Raw genomic sequence first — 20,070 nt, 5'->3', positions numbered from 1 at the left:
GGGTTACACCGCCGTTACACCACTTCTATATATTTATACCATAATCATATATAATATAGCTTAGAAACCCATATATAATATAGCTTAGAAACCCATATATCATATAGCTTAGAAACCCATATATCATATAGCTTAGAAACCCATCAAACTGACTTCTTCCAGAGAGTTGGATGTGATCTCAAACCATGTGATCTCATTTTTACTGGACCACATACTTTCAACCATTTGAGACCAATAACCGCACAGTGTATAGTATATATATATACTTCACCACAAACATCATATAGTATATACTATATACTTCACCACAAACATCATAACACAATGAGCTGCTGAGCTCAGTTACACAATATTTAAGTTAAAAAGTATGTGCTGCGTCAACGTTTGCAGTGATTTATGGTTTATGGCTTTTGATCCAAGGGTTGCTTTTGTTTTTATTTTAATAGTTTCTTCTCATCTGTGTAACCTGTCTCACCTTTAACATAAGAGGGTGATACCATATACTGATATGAGGTGCCTATACCATAAGAGGGTGATCTCATATACTGATATGAGGTGCCTATACCATAAGAGGGTGATGATCCTATACCATATATACCATGATATGAGGTGCCTATACCATAAGAGGGTGATCTCATATATGAGGTACCTATACCATAACAGGGTGATACCATATACTGATATGAGGTGCCTATACCATAAGAGGGTGATCTCATATACTGATATGAGGTGCCTATTCCATAAGAGGGTGATCTCATATATGAGGTACCTATACCATAACAGGGTGATACCATATACTGATATGAGGTGCCTATACCATAAGAGGGTGATCTCATATATGAGGTACCTATACCATAAGAGGGTGATCTCATATACTGATATGAGGTGCCTATACCATAAGAGGGTGATCTCATATATGAGGTACCTTTAACATAACAGGGTGATACCATATACTGATATGAGGTACCTGCAGTTGTTTGTGATGAAGATGGGCGTATTCCCAAAGGGGGATGTCTTTGGCCATGGACAGCACTGTGTTGACCACTTTGTTGAGGATACTCTAGAAAAACACATGATGGGCATATGAGAGTTAAACACAAAATCACATCATATGACACCGTAAATCACATCATATGACACCGTAAATCACATCATATGACTCTGTAAATCACAGCAAATCACCTCATGTCCCTCTTATTTCTATTTGTCAGTATAGCAGCGGGATGGGGACCAAAATGACCTGTAATATCTGACCACCAAAAATAAGCTGTACCAGGCTGCGATCTGTGAGGTACCTTCCGGTGCAAAGATCAGCTTATTTCAGAAGACGGTCACCAAAAATAAACTATCAAACATCCCCGCCCAAAAATGAACAGCAATCATCCCCATAAACTATGATGACCGCTGGTGCAGCTATTTGTAGAAAGAGCAGCAGTGTTTTCCACTAGACTAGAAATAAACAAATATGACCACCAGAAATAAACAAATATGACCACCAGGAATAACAAATATTACCACCAAAATAAACATAAGCCACACAGAGAGAGATATGTTCTGTGATCAGTCTAAAGCCTAGTTAACACTGCCAAAGATAACTATAACGACAAAAATGGTAGAACATTGCTCGAGCTAACTGATAACAGAACATTGCTCTAACTAACTGATAAGAACATTGTTCTAGCTAACTGATAAGAACATTGTTCTAGCTAACTAATAAGAACAACAGAACATTGCTCTAGCTAACTGATCCGAACATTGCTCTAGCTAACTAATAAGAACAACAGAACATTGTTCTAGCTAAACTGATAAGAACAACAGAACATTGCGCTAACTGATAAGAACAATAGAACATTGCTCTAGCTAACTGATAAACATTGCTCTAGCTAACTGATGAGAACATTCCTCTAGCTAACTAATAAGAACAACAGAACATTGCTCTAGCTAACTGATAAGAACAACAGAACATTGCTCTAGCTAACTGATAAGAACATTGCTCTAGCTAACTAATAAGAACAACAGAACATTGCTCTAGCTAACTGATAAGAACAACAGAACATTGCTCTAGCTAACTGATAAGAACAACAGAACATGACTTTTTTGCTATGTACAGTATAGTATAATCCCTGATTTATGTTTTAAAAAAAACGAATAGAATTGAAAAGTTTCTTCAAAATGTACAATTAAATTATTGATTGCACTTGAAAACAAGACCAGTGTTTTAACCCCGTGGGATGGAAGGATTATGAGCCTGGGCCCCTGTGCACAGACATGAAAAGGGCCCCCCTGCCCATCTGAAAAAGGTAGTAGCTCAGTAGAAAAAATTGAAAAATAACCCCTTAAATTATGACTTCTGGCGAGTTTTGTGGAAATAAATGGACAGATTGAGACTTATGAATGTGTGTATGAGTGTACGTATGTATCAGGGATGGAAGCCTAAAATATTTTTTCCCACCTACCATTGTGGCTGGTGGATTCCAAAGTCTACCAGCCACTAGAGATACAGTATGAACATTTGATGAAAAATCATGACAAAAATTATCACGGTTATTGGTATTATTGCAATATGATTAAAATGTGCTGACTTTATTTCTAAACCTACCATCAATTTTGGACATAACTCATAATTGGCCTGCCCTTCATGCCCAGTAGCAACAAATCTAAAGGTCAACAGAACAGCTAGTGTCATAAAAGTGGTGTGGCTCCTTTAAGACCCAATCCACTGGTGTGAGTTCTGGAGCCATCCAACTTTATCTAACTCTATACTATCCTACATCATCTGATTTTAATATTATGTCTAGGCTATGTTTAACATTTAACATTTTCTATTTGGCCTGTTATGGCCTGCACACTTTTTTAAGACACTTAAATTTTAGGGCAGCCGTGGCCCACTGGTTAGCACTCTGGACTTGTAACCGTCGGGTTGCCGGTTCGAGCCTCGACCAGTGGGCCGCGGCTGAAGTGCCCTTGAGCAAGGCACCTAACCCCTCACTGCTCCGCCATTGCAGCTCACTGCGCCGGGATTAGTGTGTGCTTCACCTCACTGTGTGTTCACTGTGTGCTGTTTGTGTTTCACTAATTCACCGATTGGGTTAAATGCAGAGACCAAATTTCCCTCACGGGATCAAAAAAGTATATATACTTATACTATACTTAAATACATGCATGCTTAGCATTTTGTGAAATTTTTGTGGAAATAAATGGACAGATTGAGACTTATGAATGTGTGTATGAGTATACATTATGTATCAGGGATGGAAGCCTAAAATATTTTTCCCCTACCATTGTGGCTGGTGGATTCCAAAGTCTACCAGCCACTAGAGATACAGTATGAACATTTGATGAAAAATCATGACAAAAATTATCCGCGGTTATTGGTATTATTGCAATATGATTAAAATGTGCTGACTTTTATTTCTAAACCTACCATCAATTTTGGACATAACTCATAATTGGCCTGCCCTTCATGCCCAGTAGCAACAAATCTAAAGGTCAACAGAACAGCTAGTGTCATAAAAAGTGGTGTGGCTCCTTTAAGACCCAATCCACTGGTGTGAGTTCTGGAGCCATCCAACTTTATCTAACTCTATACTATCCTACATCATCTGATTTTAATATTATGTCTAGGCTATGTTTACCATTTAACATTTTCTATTTGGCCTGTTATGGCCTGCACACTTTTTTAAGACACTTAAATTTTAGGGCAGCCGTGGCCCACTGGTTAGCACTCTGGACTTGTAACCGTCGGGTTGCCGGTTCGAGCCTCGACCAGTGGGCCGCGGCTGAAGTGCCCTTGAGCAAGGCACCTAACCCCTCACTGCTCCCCGAGCTCCGCCATTGCAGCTCACTGCGCCGGGATTAGTGTGTGCTTCACCTCACTGTGTGTTCACTGTGTGCTGTTTGTGTTTCACTAATTCACCGATTGGGTTAAATGCAGAGACCAAATTTCCCTCACGGGATCAAAAAAGTATATATACTTATACTATACTTAAATACATGCATGCTTAGCATTTTGTGAAAACAAATCATTATTGCTACATCGACAAACTCTTAGCCATGAGCTGTATATCCTCTGATTTTATTGTTTACACATATGTAGGTATTTAAGCACAGCTCAGTTTTAAGACACTTAAAGCCCAAAATTGGAGACCATATAGAAATTTGCTACCATTTAAAAACCGGATTACTCTGGAACGGTTTATTGTACAGGGGATTGCATTACACCTTTGTGTTCGGTAAGGTCTGCTGTTTATTCTGGTTTACGGTTTGTCATGTGTGGAACGAAAAGTTTGTGAGATGTTCCACCTATATGAATTAAAATGAGCGCAGAGCTATAGTAGCCTAATATGATTATTTCTTGAAAGTTAATTTTCTCGCGAACCGTTTATCGCAGCAAATAGCGGCTAGCACCTTATAAAAGATGAGAAAAAGTTATTTGATGTGATGTCTGTGAGGCTACTTCGCGAGTAGTTCCTAGAGAAGAATGGGCGACCACACTTTCTGTCGGTCTGCCTCATGTCTAAATAGCAGCGTGTTCCGTTAAGGTGTCGCGGACCGGATTAAAATAGCCTAGTCAGCGAATCAACAATCAGAGAAAACTGTGCTGAGAACGTTGTAGGCGGATATTAGACCTACCTGCTGTTGGTCTAGAGACATATGTATGCCTTAAACTCGTATCCTGTCATTTAGAAACAATGCTGTGGTCTAGTCTAGTCATCAACAAAAAACGAACGGATTGCAAAAAAAAATAATGGATTTGGCGTGACATTTCTTGCGTGTGCGTGAGAGCGTGAGATTGGTGCTGAAAGCGTGAGTGTCACGCCAGATGCGTTAGAGTTGGCAACCCTGATTGAATATGAACACATGAACATGAACATGAACATGGTCAAGTGTGGACCAGTGTTGGAAATGAAATAAAGATACCGGCAGATTTTTAGTCAAATTCAGCAGCTACTCAATATTAAAGTACTCAGTATTATTGTTATTAGTGTAGAAATATACCAGCTACTCAATATTAAAGTACTCAGTATTATTGTTATTAGTGTAGAAATATACCAGCTACTCAATATTAAAGTACTCAGTATTATTGTTATTAGTGTAGAAATATACCAGCTTATTGTTATTATTGTTATTAAAAATATACCAGCTACTCAATATTAAAGTACTCAGTACTCAGTATTATTGTTATTAGTGTAGAAATATACCAGCTACTCAATATTAAAGTACTCAGTATTATTGTTATTAGTGTAGAAATATACCAGCTACTCAATATTAAAGTACTCAGTACTCAGTATTATTGTTATTAGTGTAGAAATATACCAGCTACTCAATATTAAAGTACTCAGTACTCAGTATTATTGTTATTAGTGTAGAAATATACCAGCTACTCAATATTAAAGTACTCAGTATTATTGTTATTAGTGTAGAAATATACCAGCTACTCAATATTAAAGTACTCAGTATTATTGTTATTAGTGTAGAAATATACCAGCTACTCAATATTAAAGTACTCAGTACTCAGTATTATTGTTATTAGTGTAGAAATATACCAGCTACTCAATATTAAAGTACTCAGTAATCAGTATTATTTTTATTAGTGTAGAAATCTACCAGCTACTCAATATTAAAGTACTCAGTATTATTGTTATTAGTGTAGAAATATACCATCTACTCAATATTAAAGTACTCAGTATTATTGTTATTAGTGTAGAAATCTACCAGCTACTCAATATTAAAGTACTCAGTACTCAGTATTATTGTTATTAGTGTAGAAATCTACCAGCTACTCAATATTAAAGTACTCAGTACTCAGTATTATTGTTATTAGTGTAGAAATCTATACTCAATATTAAAGTACTCAGTACTCAATTATTAAAGAAATATACTCAATATTAAAGTACTCAGTATTATTGTTATTAGTGTAGAAATATACCAGCTACTCAATATTAAAGTACTCTGTATTATTGTTATTAGTGTAGAAATATACCAGCCACTCAATATTAAAGTACTCAGTATTATTGTTATTAGTGTAGAAATATACCAGCACTCAATATTAAAAGTACTCAGTATTATTGTTATTAGTGTAGAAATATACCAGCCACTCAATATTAAAGTATTAATTGTTATTAGTGTATTATACTCAGTATTATTGTTATTAGTGTAGAAATATACCAGCTACTCAATATTAAAGTACTCAGTACTCAGTATTATTGTTATTAGTGTAGAAATATACCAGCCACTCAATATTAAAGTACTCAGTATTATTGTTATTAGTGTAGAAATATACCAGCTACTCAATATTAAAGTACTCAGTATTATTGTTATTAGTGTAGAAATATACCAGCTACTCAATATTAAAGTAGTACTCAGTATTATTGTTATTAGTGTAGAAATATACCAGCTACTCAATCAAAATTACTCAGTTAAAGTACTCAGTATTATTGTTATTAGTGTAGAAATATACCAGCTACCAATATTAAAGTACTCAGTATTATTGTTATTAGTGTAGAAATATACCAGCTACTCAATATTAAAGTACTCAGTATTATTGTTATTAGTGTAGAAATATACCAGCTACAATATTAAAGTACTCAGTACCTAGTATTATTGTTATTAGTGTAGAAATATACCAGCTAGTAATCAGCATTATTTTTATTAGTGTAGAAATCACCAAATATTAAAGTAATTGTTATTAGTGTACTCAGTATTATTGTTATTAGTACTCAGTATTATTGTTATTAGTGTAGAAATCTACCAGCTACTCAATATTAAAGTACTCAGTACTCAGTATTCAGTATTGTTGTTAGTGTAGAAATATACCAGCCACTCAATATTAAAGTACTCAGTACTCAGCATATTGTTATTAGTGTAGAAATATACCAGCCACCAACATTAAAGTACCTCAGTATTATTGTTATTAGTGTAGAAATATACCAGCCACCAATATTAAAGTACTAGTATTAAAGTGTAGAAACATACCAGCAATTAACATAAAGCATTATTGTTATTAGTGTAGAAATATACCAGCCACCAATATTAAAGCACTAGCATTATTGTTATTAGTGTAGAAATATACCAGCCACTCAATATTAAAGTACTCAGTACTCAGTATTATTGTTATTAGTGTAGAAATATACCAGCTTACCAATATTAAAGCACTAGCATTATTGTTATTAGTGTAGAAATATACCAGCTACCAATATTAAAGTACTCAGTATTATTGTTATTAGTGTAGAACATACCAGCCACTAATATTAAAGTACTCAGTACTCAGTATTATTGTTATTAGTGTAGAACATATAGCCAGTCAATATTAAAGTAGCACTAATTAACATTAAAGTACCAGTACTCAGTATTATTGTTATTAGTGTAGAAATATACATACCAGCTATTGTTATTAGTGTAGAAATTACCAGCTACTCAATATTAAAGTACTCAGTATTATTGTTATTAGTGTAGAAATATACCAGCTACTCAATATTAAAGTACTCAGTATTATTGTTATTAGTGTAGAAATATACCAGCTACTCAATATTAAAGTACTCAGTACTTATTATTGTTATTAGTGTAGAAACATACCAGCCACTCAATATTAAAGTAAAGTAGCTCAGTATTATTGTTATTAGTGTAGAAATATACCAGCTACTCAATATTAAAATTACTCAGTATTATTGTTATTAGTGTAGAAATATACCAGCTACTCAATATTAAAATTACTCAGTATTATTGTTATTAGTGTAGAAATATACCAGCCTCAATATTAAAGCACTCAGTATTATTGTTATTAGTGTAGAAATATACCAGCCACTCAATATTAAAATTACTCAGTATTATTGTTATTAGTGTAGAAATATACCAGCTACCAATATTAAAGTACTCAGTATTATTGTTATTAGTGTAGAAATATACCAGCTACTCAATATTAAAAGTAGTATTATTGTTATTAGTGTAGAAATATACCAGCTACTCAATATTAAAGTACTCAGTATTATTGTTATTAGTGTAGAAATATACCAGCTACTCAATATTAAAGTACTCAGTACTCAGTATTATTGTTACTAGTGTAGAAATCTACCAGCAACTCAATATTAAAGTACTCAGTATTATTGTTACTAGTGTAGAAATCTACCAGCTACTCAATATTAAATCGTTACTAGAGTCTGAAATCTACCAGCCACTTTCAGGCTGGTGGCTGGAGCTAATCCCTGGTCTGGACCTATTTTATACAGTCTGTGGTCTGGACGTCAGATACCGGCAGATTTTTAGTCAAATTCAGCAGCCACTCAATATTAAAGTACTCAGTATTATTGTTATTAGTGTAGAAATCTACCAGCTACTCAATATTAAAGTACTCAGTACTCAGTATTATTGTTATTAGTGTAGAAATCTACCAGCTACTCAATATTAAAGTAGTACTCAGTATTATTGTTACTAGTGTAGAAATCTACCAGCAACTCAATATTAAAGTACTCAGTATTATTGTTACTAGTGTAGAAATCTACCAGCTACTCAATATTAAATCGTTACTAGAGTCTGAAATCTACCAGCCACTTTCAGGCTGGTGGCTGGAGCTAATCCCTGGTCTGGACCTTTTTTATACAGTCTGTGGTCTGGACGTCCAGTTACGGTTGTCTTTGTCTTTTGAGCCCCCCCCCCCAAGAGCAGGCTATGTTGGGGCCTACCTGGATGTCCTCGAGGCTGGGCCTGAGGACGATGTTGGGGATGGCCAACTGGATGGATGCTTTGAACAGGGGCACCTGCGCGACTGGACGGCCCATCGCGGCGAAGGCCGACAGGTACTGAGAGCTCACCACGTGAAGGCGTCGCCGCAGCCAATCCAGAGACATCTTGGTGGCTTTAGAAACACACATAAAATATTTTGGAGTCGGTAACAAGTCTAAAGCCGGACCTTGAACTAAAGCCGGACCTTGAAAACGGGAGTGGACGGCTGGAGCAGAAGGAGAAGAAAGAGCTTTAAATGTACGGATGGACAGCCAGACTGGACATGTACACAGGCAGAAGGAGAAGAAACAGCTTTAAATGTACGGATGGACAGCCAGACTGGACATGCACACAGGCAGACAGACACATTCTATATCACTGATGATAGAATACGGACACCAATATTAATATGATATGATAAATAATTATCCATATTGAGTCCTAATAAATGATGGTAAATATATAAACGTCCTACCCCTGACCAGAGCCTCTGTGTTCTTCTGGCAGAGTTGGCCCATGAGGTTGTAGAAGCGACATGGCAAGCACGCCTGGCATCGGGTCTTCTGCTTTGCATCAGGGTGCAAGCATGCAAAAGAGCCCTAAACATGCCAAAAGCAACATCCCCTCAGACTAGTGCGTCTCACCCACACTGACCACTGAATGACCACAATAGCATGTTATCATCAAATCAACATGAAAGCTTACAAGCTGTCCACTGGATAGTAAACGTACCTCCAGGTTGACCATTTCGACTGGCTTCATTTTCCTCTTGAGCTCTTGAATCATCTCACACATGGAGATCTCCGCCTGCCTACTATGACTATTATAAAAACAAATAAACATACAAGGCCATTGGGATGGGGAATGTGTGTTGTATGCTATTTGCTCCATGACTATTATAAAAACATATAAACATACAAGGCCATTGGAATGTGTTGTTGTATGCTATATGCTATGTGTTGTATGCTATATGCTATGTGTTGTATGCGATATGCTATATGCTATGTGTTGTATGCTATATGCTATGTGTTGTATGCTATATGCTCCATGTCACATCCTGATCCTCTGCTATACGTACACATGGTGCTGCGCTCACAGCTGAGTGACGCCCCCCCCCGGGGACATTTAAGAATACGATCGTCTTCATACACCCCACCCCCACACCCCGGTCCTGTGCAGGTAAACATGTAAACTCACCTGGCTAGCACTCGTGCAGTATAGCCCCCGGGTCCTGTGCAGGTAAACATGTAAACTCACCTGGCGAGCGCCCGTGCGGCCGCCCTGACTGTGCTCTCCGCCTGGCCCTGAAAGGAGTGGACGGGCATGGGCTCGTCCTCAAGGAGCGGCAGCAGGGAGGTGGTGGCCATGGCCTGGAAGGACCTCTCCACGCGGCACTCCAGAGTGTCCACTGCCACCTTCACCACCTGCTTCAGCTCCGTCAGCGCCTCATACACACACTCCAGGACTGAGGAGAGAGAACACACACTCATATTACACACACTCCAGGAACACACACTCACACACACTCCAGGACTGAGGAGGGAGAACACACACTCAAACACACACTCCACGACTGAGGAGGGAGAACACACACTCTTACACACACTCCAGGAACACACACTCACACACACTCATACACACACTCCACGACTGAGGTGGGAGAACACACACTCCAGGAACACACACTCACACACACACTCCACGACTGAGGAGGGAGAACACACACTCCAGGAACAAACACTCATACACACACTCTTACAGATAGATAGATAGATAGATAGATAGATAGATGACTGAAGCAGGGACTGAGCCTGTGGTCCTCTGTGCAGATGTGTCAGATATTGAAGTGATGCACTCCAGTTCAGCTCCCACTACAGAGCCAGCCTTCCTTACCAGCCTGTCAAGTCGCCCAGCATCCTTCTTCTTTGTGCTTCCTCCCCAGCATACTACTGCATAGAAGAGGACGCTGGCAACAACAGACTGGTAGAACATCCTGAGGAGCTTGCTGCACACATTGAAGGACCGCAACCTCCTCAGGAAGTACAGCCTGCTCTGCCCTTTCTTGTAGAGTGCGTCAGTGTTGGCTGACCAGTCCAGTTTATTGTCCAGGTGGAGACCCAGGTACTTGTAGGTGCTTACCACCTCGACATTGACCCCATCAATGGAGACTGGTAGCAGAGTGGGCTTAGACACACTCCAGGACTGAGGAGGGTGAACACACACTCTTACACACACTCCAGGACTGAGGAGGGAGAACACACACTTCATGACTGAGGGAGAACACACACTCTTACACACACTCCACGACTGAGGAGGGAGAACACACACTCAAACACACACTCCAGGACTGAGGAGGGAGAACACACACTCCATGACTGAGGGAGAACACACACTCTTACACACACATTCCACGACTGAGGAGGGAGAACACACACTCAAACACACACTCCAGGACTGAGGGAGAACACACACTCATACACGCACTCCAGGAACACACACACCACTCATACACACACTCATCCACACACACTCCAGGAACATACACTCATACACACACTCCAGGAACACACACACCACTCTTACACACACTCATACACACACTCCAGGAACATACACTCATACACGCACTCCAGGAACACACACACCACTCTTACACACACTCATACACACACTCATACACACACTCCAGGAACACACACGCCACTCATACACACACTCCAGGAACACACACACCACTCATACACACACTCCAGGACTAAGGAGGGAGAACACTTCACATTGATTCTGTTTCACTATCATTTCCAACTATTCAATTAAAAGTAATCAGTCATCAAAAAATGAATCAACGGTGACTCATTCACCCACATATTTAAAAAGTACCTACAGAGTTTCTTGTTCACTCTTTCAAAATACTGTTGTAGAGTAGGTTTGCCTTGGATGAAAGCATCTCAAACATTGAAAAATAATATTTTGCACATCATTATAACTGTCACGTCCTTGCCTGGCTGCTCGGTGACCACGCCTCCTGTTCCTAATGAACCTCCACTTCCTCGTTCTCACTCCCCAGAGTACTAATTGGGCACACCTGTGTGGACTCCCATATAAACATCCCCTCTGCCACAGTTGGTCACCGGGCGTCGTCGAAAGTGGCTCCTAGTTTCTCTGCTCCTGCGGTTTCTCAAGTCCTTTCCTTGGTGAACCTTTTCCTGTGGTTTCTTGGACTATTTCGAAAGTTTCTCAGTTTTCCTTGGATTCTGGTGGATACTACTCCCTATTTAATGATTCCCGGACAGAACGCCCGGTCAAAGCTGGCATGGACCAGGCAGCTGGCCCAGCTCTGGAGCAGTTTCAAGGGCGGGTGGACGAACTCCGTCGAACGCTCATAGCGACCACACATCCTGCTCCACCAAATCCGCCGAGTCCTATGGCGAACCCAGCTACTTACTCAGGTGATCCTGCAGAGTGCAATGGATTTCTTCTTCAGTGTTCACTCGCCCTGGAGATGCAAGCCAGCCTCTATCCCACCGAGCGTGCCCAGATAGCATATGTCATCAGTCTGCTATGAGGCCAAGCGCTACAATGGGCAGAGGGTGTCTGGAACCGGGGAGGGACTACCATTGCGACCCTCAATAATTTTGTTACCCATTTTAAGGAGGTATTTGCATTGCCTCAAGGAGATTCCACTATACAGCAGAGACTGTATCAACTCCGCCAGGGTAGGAGTCCCATTACAGAATATGCACTCCAGTTCCGTACCCTGGCAGCCGTCAGTGGTTGGAACGAAGCGGCTCTTATCACAGCCTTCCGACAGGGACTAGAGCCAAGATTGCGCCTAAATCTCTCAGCTTACGATGACTCCATGGGTCTAGAGCGATTTGTTCAAATGGCTATCCGAGTTTCCCACCGACGAGAGGGCTGTCTCCAGGAGTTGAGCACTGGAACCACCGCAGGGATCCTGAGACCCAGAGATGGTGAGGAGGCAATGCAGCTCGATGTTGTGGCAATGAGACTGACTCCCACTGAGCGGAGACGACGCATGACCCAGAAACTGTGCCTCTATTGTGGAGCTCCTGGTCACATCATCGCCCGTTCTCCGGTGAGACCCCAGCTTCCCTCGGTGAGTCTCGTACACTTAACTATGCCTAGTACTACTCCTCTCAGTACTATAGTGACTTTGTGTATACAGGGGACATGTACAACTGTTTCTGCTCTCCTAGACTCAGGGTCAGCGGGCAACTTCATCTCCGGGTCCTTATGCCGCCGTCTCCGGCTCGCCACCTCACCCAACCCGAACGCCTGCTCCGTTCAGTCCATCACGGGGAAGCCCCTAGGAGGAGGCCTCATAAAAGAGATGGTGGGTCCCATCAAGCTGCAGGTGGGGCTCTTCCACAAGGAGTCCATCTCCTTCCTGGTCTTAGAGGACTCAATGGCTGAACTAATTCTGGGAAGACCCTGGCTAATTCATCATTCTCCAGTTGTGTGTTGGAAGACTGGAGTAGTGTTAATTTTGTCACCTATTTTTAATTTAGTCTTAGTCTTAGTCTTGTGACGAAATGTCCTTTTTAGTCTTTGTCATATTTAGTCATTCAAATATCATTTTTGTTAGTCAAGTTTTAGTTGACTAAAAGTCTCAAATCATTTTAGTCTAGTTTTAGTCAAAAGAAAACTAAAAGTATCTTAGTCTTAGTCAGTTTTAGTCAACACATTTTAGTCTTTTTTAATAACAAATTATTTCTGATTACCATTTGAGTCAAATAGTGTTTCACACATCTCAATTTTCCAACAATATTGTGTGTCCACAGGGCTACTCGCCTGTTATAATTACTCATTCTGATTTTTGTCAGTCAGTATGTTTACATGCACAGGTAAGTCGAGCTACAGTTATAGCTCGGCTGGATTTGACCATAGACAGTAAAAGATTTGACTGGACCACTGTCATATTCGTAGACCAGTGTTTCTCAAAGTGTGGTCCGGGGATCACTGGTGGTCCGCAAGGTATCCCAAGTAGTCCACGAAAGCAGACGTGGTAAAATATAATATAGATGAGTTGTTTGCAATATTGAACCAACTTGTATGTAAAAACAGTTCTGCAACTAAGATATGCCAGTTTAAATCATACAGTATGAATCCACACAATAAGCAAAAGTACAAAGACAATAAGAAGGTGGTTCAGTAGGCCTATTGTGTAGACTAATTATAGGCTACTGTTGAAGTAGGTCTAATCTTTTTTTTTTTTAGATAGGGTTAGTTAAGTGGTCCTGAAACTGAAAAGGTTTGAGAAACACTGTCATAGGCCAAAGTATTAATGTTTTACTCCGCCTCGCTAGATGGCGATATAGCCAAACACAACACATTCCCCAAACAGACTCTCCGTCTTAGCCATAGCTAACTTGCTAGCTTAACTTTCCATATTAGCTTACTTGCTAGCAAACTTTGCATCATCAGTCTAACTAGTTAAATTCTGGGGATGTTAATTTGTATGAGAGAAGCTTCAACTTCTGGGTATGTAGCATTGTGGCATAAAGCTTAGGTAGTTAGCTTGCTAACTCTGGCAGAAATCTCCAGTGTTCTTGTTCCATGTAGTTTAAATTTTGCAGCAACAGCACGTGAGACTAGCCTACAGGAAAGCTGTGTATGAACTCATTCGAATATTTTTGAAAACGTAACAGCTAGATATTCTGTCTTCTCATTTTGTAGGCTAAAATGAAGAGAGATTTTATCTTAGTTTTTATTTCATGCAAAACATTTTAGTCTAGTCTTTTTTTCAACAATAATGCATCTTAAGATAGTCTTAGTCAGTGTTTCAGGACATTACTGCCGTCTCGTCATCGTCTCGTCTTAGTCATGAAAAAAAAGGTTGTTGACGAACATATTTCCTCTCGTCTCGTCTGACGAAATTAACACTAGACTGGAGACATATTGTGTTGGAGTTCACACTGCTTCCAGAACTGTCTGACTGATCTACCTCGACGTTTATTCCAAGAGACCACCGATTACCTTCCTTTGCATGCTACATCTGTGGAGAGTCCACGGGAAAATATCAGGGTTTCCCTTCCACCTCAGTACCACCAGTTCCATGACTTATTCTGCCCTGTAAGAGCCTCACAACTACCTCCTCACCGCCCATGGGACTGCGCCATTGATCTTCTGCCAGGTGAGCCAGTGCCCAGAGGTAAAGTGTATCCGTTGTCACTTCCAGAACAGAAGGCCATGGAGGAGTACATAGAAGAAGCCCTCAAACAAGGTTATATCCGTCCCTCAACGTCCCCTGCTGCTTCCAGTTTCTTTTTTGTGCCCAAGAGGGATGGAGGGGCTTGTCCATGCATAGACTACCGGGCCCTGAACAAAATAACGGTCAAGTTTCGATATCCCCTTCCCCTCGTTCCAGCAGCCCTAGAACTCCTCAGAGGTGCCCAGATCTTTACAAAGCTGGATTTACGGAGTGCCTATAACCTGATTCGGATCAGAGAAGGGGACGAGTGGAAGACAGCATTTGTGACACCAAGTGGCCATTACGAGTACTTAGTGATGCCCTATGGGCTCGCTAACGCCCCCTCTGTTTTTCAGGGCTACATGAACGAGGTACTCCGAGATTTTCTGCACCGTTTTGTGATAGTGTACATTGATGACATCCTGATCTATTCTAGCTCAGAGGAAGTACATTTTGATCATGTGTCCCAAGTGTTGCAGAGGCTCCGAGACCACCAGCTTTTCCTAAAAGCTGAGAAGTGCTCCTTTGGGACTTCTGAGGTTCCATTCCTGGGTTACAACATCGGCCCGGAAGGAGTGTGTATGGACGAGGGAAAGGTTAAAGCTGTGCGACAGTGGCCTGCGCCTACCTCCATCAAGGAGCTACAGCGATTCCTGGGGTTTGCCCATTTTTATAGATGCTTTATTGGTAACTACAGCATGATCACTGCACCACTGACCTCTCTCTTAAAGGGCAAACCCAAGACCCTCAGTTGGAATCCCAGGGCACAGATGGCTTTCCAGGATCTCCAGACAGCATTCACCTCAGCCCCCATCCTTCAACACCCGGGGTGATCCAGAGAAGCCGTGTTTCATCGTGGAGGTAGATGCCTCTACCACAGGGGTGGGCGCCGTATCCCTTCAGTCCTTTCTCAGCAGCAAGGGACATCTTTACTAGATTTAATTTTATAATTTCCTCCCTGCCATGTGCCTTCTATTCCCCGGAAGCTCTCACCCCAGCCCCTCCGAGCAAAATTATGATATTGGCAACCGGGAGTCCATGCACTCCCACCTGCCCATTCCATCGCCGGGCCATGGTCACACCTGTTTGGACTTCATCACAGATCTCCCCTAACTCCCCCACTGGTAACACTTGTGTTTTAGTTGTTGTTGATCGGTTTTAGTTGTTGTTTTCCAAATCATGTAAATTGTTTCCCCTGACAAAGCTTCCTAGTGCTAAGGAGACCGCTGATTTAGTGTTTTATAAAGTGTTTACATATTATGGACTGCCGGAAGACACGGTATCAGACAGAGGACCTCAGTTCACGTCTCATTTTTGGAAAGCTTTCTTCTCTCGTTTAGGTGTGACCGTGAGCCTGACCTCTGGATACCACCCTCAGGCAAATGGGCAGACCTGGAGAGAAAGGTTCAGGAGATCTCACACACGCTTCCTCATGGGCCTTCTGCTCACAACACCAGCAAAGTTGGAGCGAGTTCCTCCCCTGGGCCGAGTACGCACAAAATTCCCTGATCCAGCCAACCACGGGCCTCACCCCGTTCCAGTGCGTACTCGGCCGCCAACCACCACTGTTCCCCTGGACAATTGAGCCATCTGACGTCCTGGTGGTAGATGACTGGATCCGGCAGAGTGAGAGGGTCTGGGGTAGAGCCTTTGTCACCTCCAGAGGGCAGTCCGCCGACACCAACGCTTATGCAGACATCCTGCCCACTCCTCCAGACCTCATCGTGGGACAGAGGGTCTGGCTGTCCACACGCCAAGGATATCCCGGCCACGACTACCTTCTAAGAAGCTAAGTCCCAGATTTGTTGGCCCTTTCAAATTGTGCAGCAGGTCACTCCTGTCAATGCACAGGCTTCAACTGCCCTCGAATTGAGGATTCACCCCACGCTCCATGTCCCTTTGTTGAAAAGCCTATGTTCCTCCTGTTTCCTCAGAGTCGGCCTCGGCGTTGAACCTCCCAGTGCAGCCCCTGACTGAGGATGGGCCAATCCATGCCGTGAAGGACATCCCTGGATTCCCCGGCGCCCGGGGTCGCCTCGAGTACCTGGTCGATTGGGAAGCCTACAGACCAGAAGATCGTTCCTGGGTGCTCCGAGACGATGTCCTGGACCCGACCTTGCTTCGCGAGTTCCACCGGCGTCATCCAGATCGCCCAGCTCCGCGAGGTCGGGGCCGACCACGGCGCCGGGCACGGCATCCCTCAGGAGCGGCCCCTGGAGGGGGGGGTAATGTCACGTCCTTGCCTGGCAGCTCGGTGACCACGCCCCCTGTTCCTAATGAACCTCCACTTGAGGGAGAACACACACTCATACACGCACTCCAGGAACACACACACCACTCATACACACACTCATACACACACTCCAGGAACATACACTCATACACACACTCCAGGAACACACACACCACTCTTACACACACTCATACACACACTCCAGGAACATACACTCATACACGCACTCCAGGAACACACACACCACTCTTACACACACTCATACACACACTCCACTCTTACACACACTCATACACACACTCCAGGAACACACACGCCACTCATACACACACTCCAGGAACACACACCACTCATACACACACTCCAGGACTAAGGAGGGAGAACACTTCACATTGATTCTGTTTCACTATCATTTCCAACTATTCAATTAAAAGTAATCAGTCATCAAAAAATGAATCAACGGTGACTCATTCACCCACATATTTAAAAAGTACCTACAGAGTTTCTTGTTCACTCTTTCAAAATACTGTTGTAGAGTAGGTTTGCCTTGGATGAAAGCATCTCAAACATTGAAAAATAATATTTTGCACGTCATTATAACTGTCACGTCCTTGCCTGGCTGCTCGGTGACCACGCCCCCTGTTCCTAATGAACCTCCACTTCCTCGTTCTCACTCCCCAGAGTACTAATTGGGCACACCTGTGTGGACTCCCATATAAACATCCCCTCTGCCACAGTTGGTCACCGGGCGTCGTCGAAAGTGGCTCCTAGTTTCTCTGCTCCTGCGGTTTCTCAAGTCCCTTCCTTGGTGAACCTTTTCCTGTGGTTTCTTGGACTATTTCGAAAGTTTCTCAGTTTTCCTTGGATTCTGGTGGATACTACTCCCTATTTAATGATTCCCTGACAATAACGACTTCTTATCAGACTTATTAAACTAAATTCATACATTGTACCATCTCATGTCAGCATGACACTTTCTTTACATAGATTTGAAATGATGAAACCCTTCTCTTGTTTAGAGATGTTGTTTTGCCCACTATCATTACCGTGTGTGTGTGTGTGTGTGTGTGTGTGTGTGCTCATCAATGTGTGTGTGGGTGTGCTCTGTTTGGTTGTGTTTGCCCTGTGTGTGTGTGGGTTTTGCCCAACACCTGTGTGTGTGTTGTGTGTTTGCCCACACGTGTGTGTGTGTGTGTGTGTGTTGTTGTGTTTGCCCGTTGTGTGTGTGTGTGTTGTGTTTGTGTGTGTGTGTTGTGTTTGCCCCTGTGTGTGTGTGTGTTGTGTTTGTTTGCCCCTGTGTGTGTGTGTGTGTGTTTTGTGTGTGTGTGTGTTATGTTTGCCCACACGTGTGTGCTGTGTGTGTTGTGTTGTGTTTGCCCCTGTGTGTGTTGTGTGTTTGCACGTGTGTGTGTGTGTGTGTGTTGTGTTTGCCCACACGTGTGTGTGTGTGTGTTGTGTTTGCCCGTGTGTGTGTTGTGTTTTGCACGTGTGTGTGTGTGTGTTGTGTTTTGCACGTGTGTGTGTCTGTTATGTTTGCCCACACGTGTGTGCGTGTGTGTGTTGTGTTGTGTTTGCCCCTGTGTGTGTTGTGTTTGCGTGTGTGTGTGTGTGTGTGTGTGTGTGTTGTGTTTGCATGTGTGCGTGTGTGTGTGTGTTGTGTTTGCCCACACGTGTGTTGTGTTGTGTTTGTGTGTGTGTTGCAGTGTGTGTGTGTGTGTGTGTGTGTGTCTGTTATGTTTGCCCTGCGATGGTAACAGGTTCTGTCCCGTGCGTGTTTGTGTCTAACCTGCGTGCGTGCGTGTGCGTCCATAGGGTCTGGTCTCTAACGCAGTGCGCCGCTGCGTGTCAGGTCAGGCCTGTCCCGTGCGTGCTTCGGTGGGCTCAACGCGTGCGTGCGTGTGCGGTGCGTCCATTATGCGTGTTGTGTCCAACACCGCAGGCAGTGTGCGTCAGGCCTGTCCCCAGGTGCGCCAGGCCTGCGAACGCGGTGCGTGTGTCCAGGATATCTGTCTCAACAACGCAGGTAAGGCAGGTGGTGTTTGTGTTTCAGGCCTGTCCAGTCTGGTTGAGGGAGCCCAGTGATCAGTTGCAGGAGGTGACAGCGTGGAGGCCGGGGTCAGTGCAGTCTCCACGCATCCGGCAGGAGGAGGACAGGGATCCGGCCGACACACGTCTGGAAGTCCTCCAGCAGCTCCTGCAGGCTGCAATGCATACGCACAGACTTTAACACACTAGCATGTTTAGCATACGCACGGACTTTAACACACTAGCATGTTTAGCATACGCATGGAGTTTAACACACTAGCATGTTTAGCATACGCATGGAGTTTAACACACTAGCATGTTTAGCATACGCACGGACTTTAACACACTAGCATGTTTAGCATACGCACGGACTTTAACACACTAGCATGTTTAGCATACGCATGGAGTTTAACACACTAGCATGTTTAGCATACGCGATGGAGTTTAACACACTGTGTTTAGCATAATACGGACTTTAACACACTAGCATGTTTAGCATACGATGGAGTTTTAACACACTAGCATGTTTAGCATACGCACGGAGTTTAACACACTAGCATGTTTAGCATACGCACGGAGTTTAACACACTAGCATGTTTAGCATACGCACGGAGTTTAACAGGCTGCAATGCATACGCACAGAGTTTAACACACTAGCATGTTCAGCATACGCACAGAGTTTAACAGACTAGCATGTTTAGCACTGTTAAGTTGAGTTCAATTAAACTAGAGGTGGATTCAATTCACATGTCCTGAGTTTAATAGACTAGGCTAAATCTTGCACTGTATTTGGCTTGAAATTCTGATACAGCTTCATTTAATTCATCTCAACTCTGGACATAAAGGTCTCGTCAGTTCAGCTCAATTCAATTCAGAGTTAAAA

General features: G+C 42.5%; 1 pseudogene; it reads right to left on the bottom strand.

Annotated features, from left to right (window-relative positions):
- Positions 1 to 20,070, bottom strand: part of LOC125309808 — a 95,211-nt pseudogene that overhangs the window by 60,161 nt on the left and 14,980 nt on the right.

The sequence above is a fragment of the Alosa alosa genome, chromosome 16 (genome assembly GCF_017589495.1).
Source record: "Alosa alosa isolate M-15738 ecotype Scorff River chromosome 16, AALO_Geno_1.1, whole genome shotgun sequence".
NCBI classification, from domain to species: domain Eukaryota; kingdom Metazoa; phylum Chordata; class Actinopteri; order Clupeiformes; family Clupeidae; genus Alosa; species Alosa alosa.
This window is presented reverse-complemented; position numbering and strand designations above follow the sequence as displayed.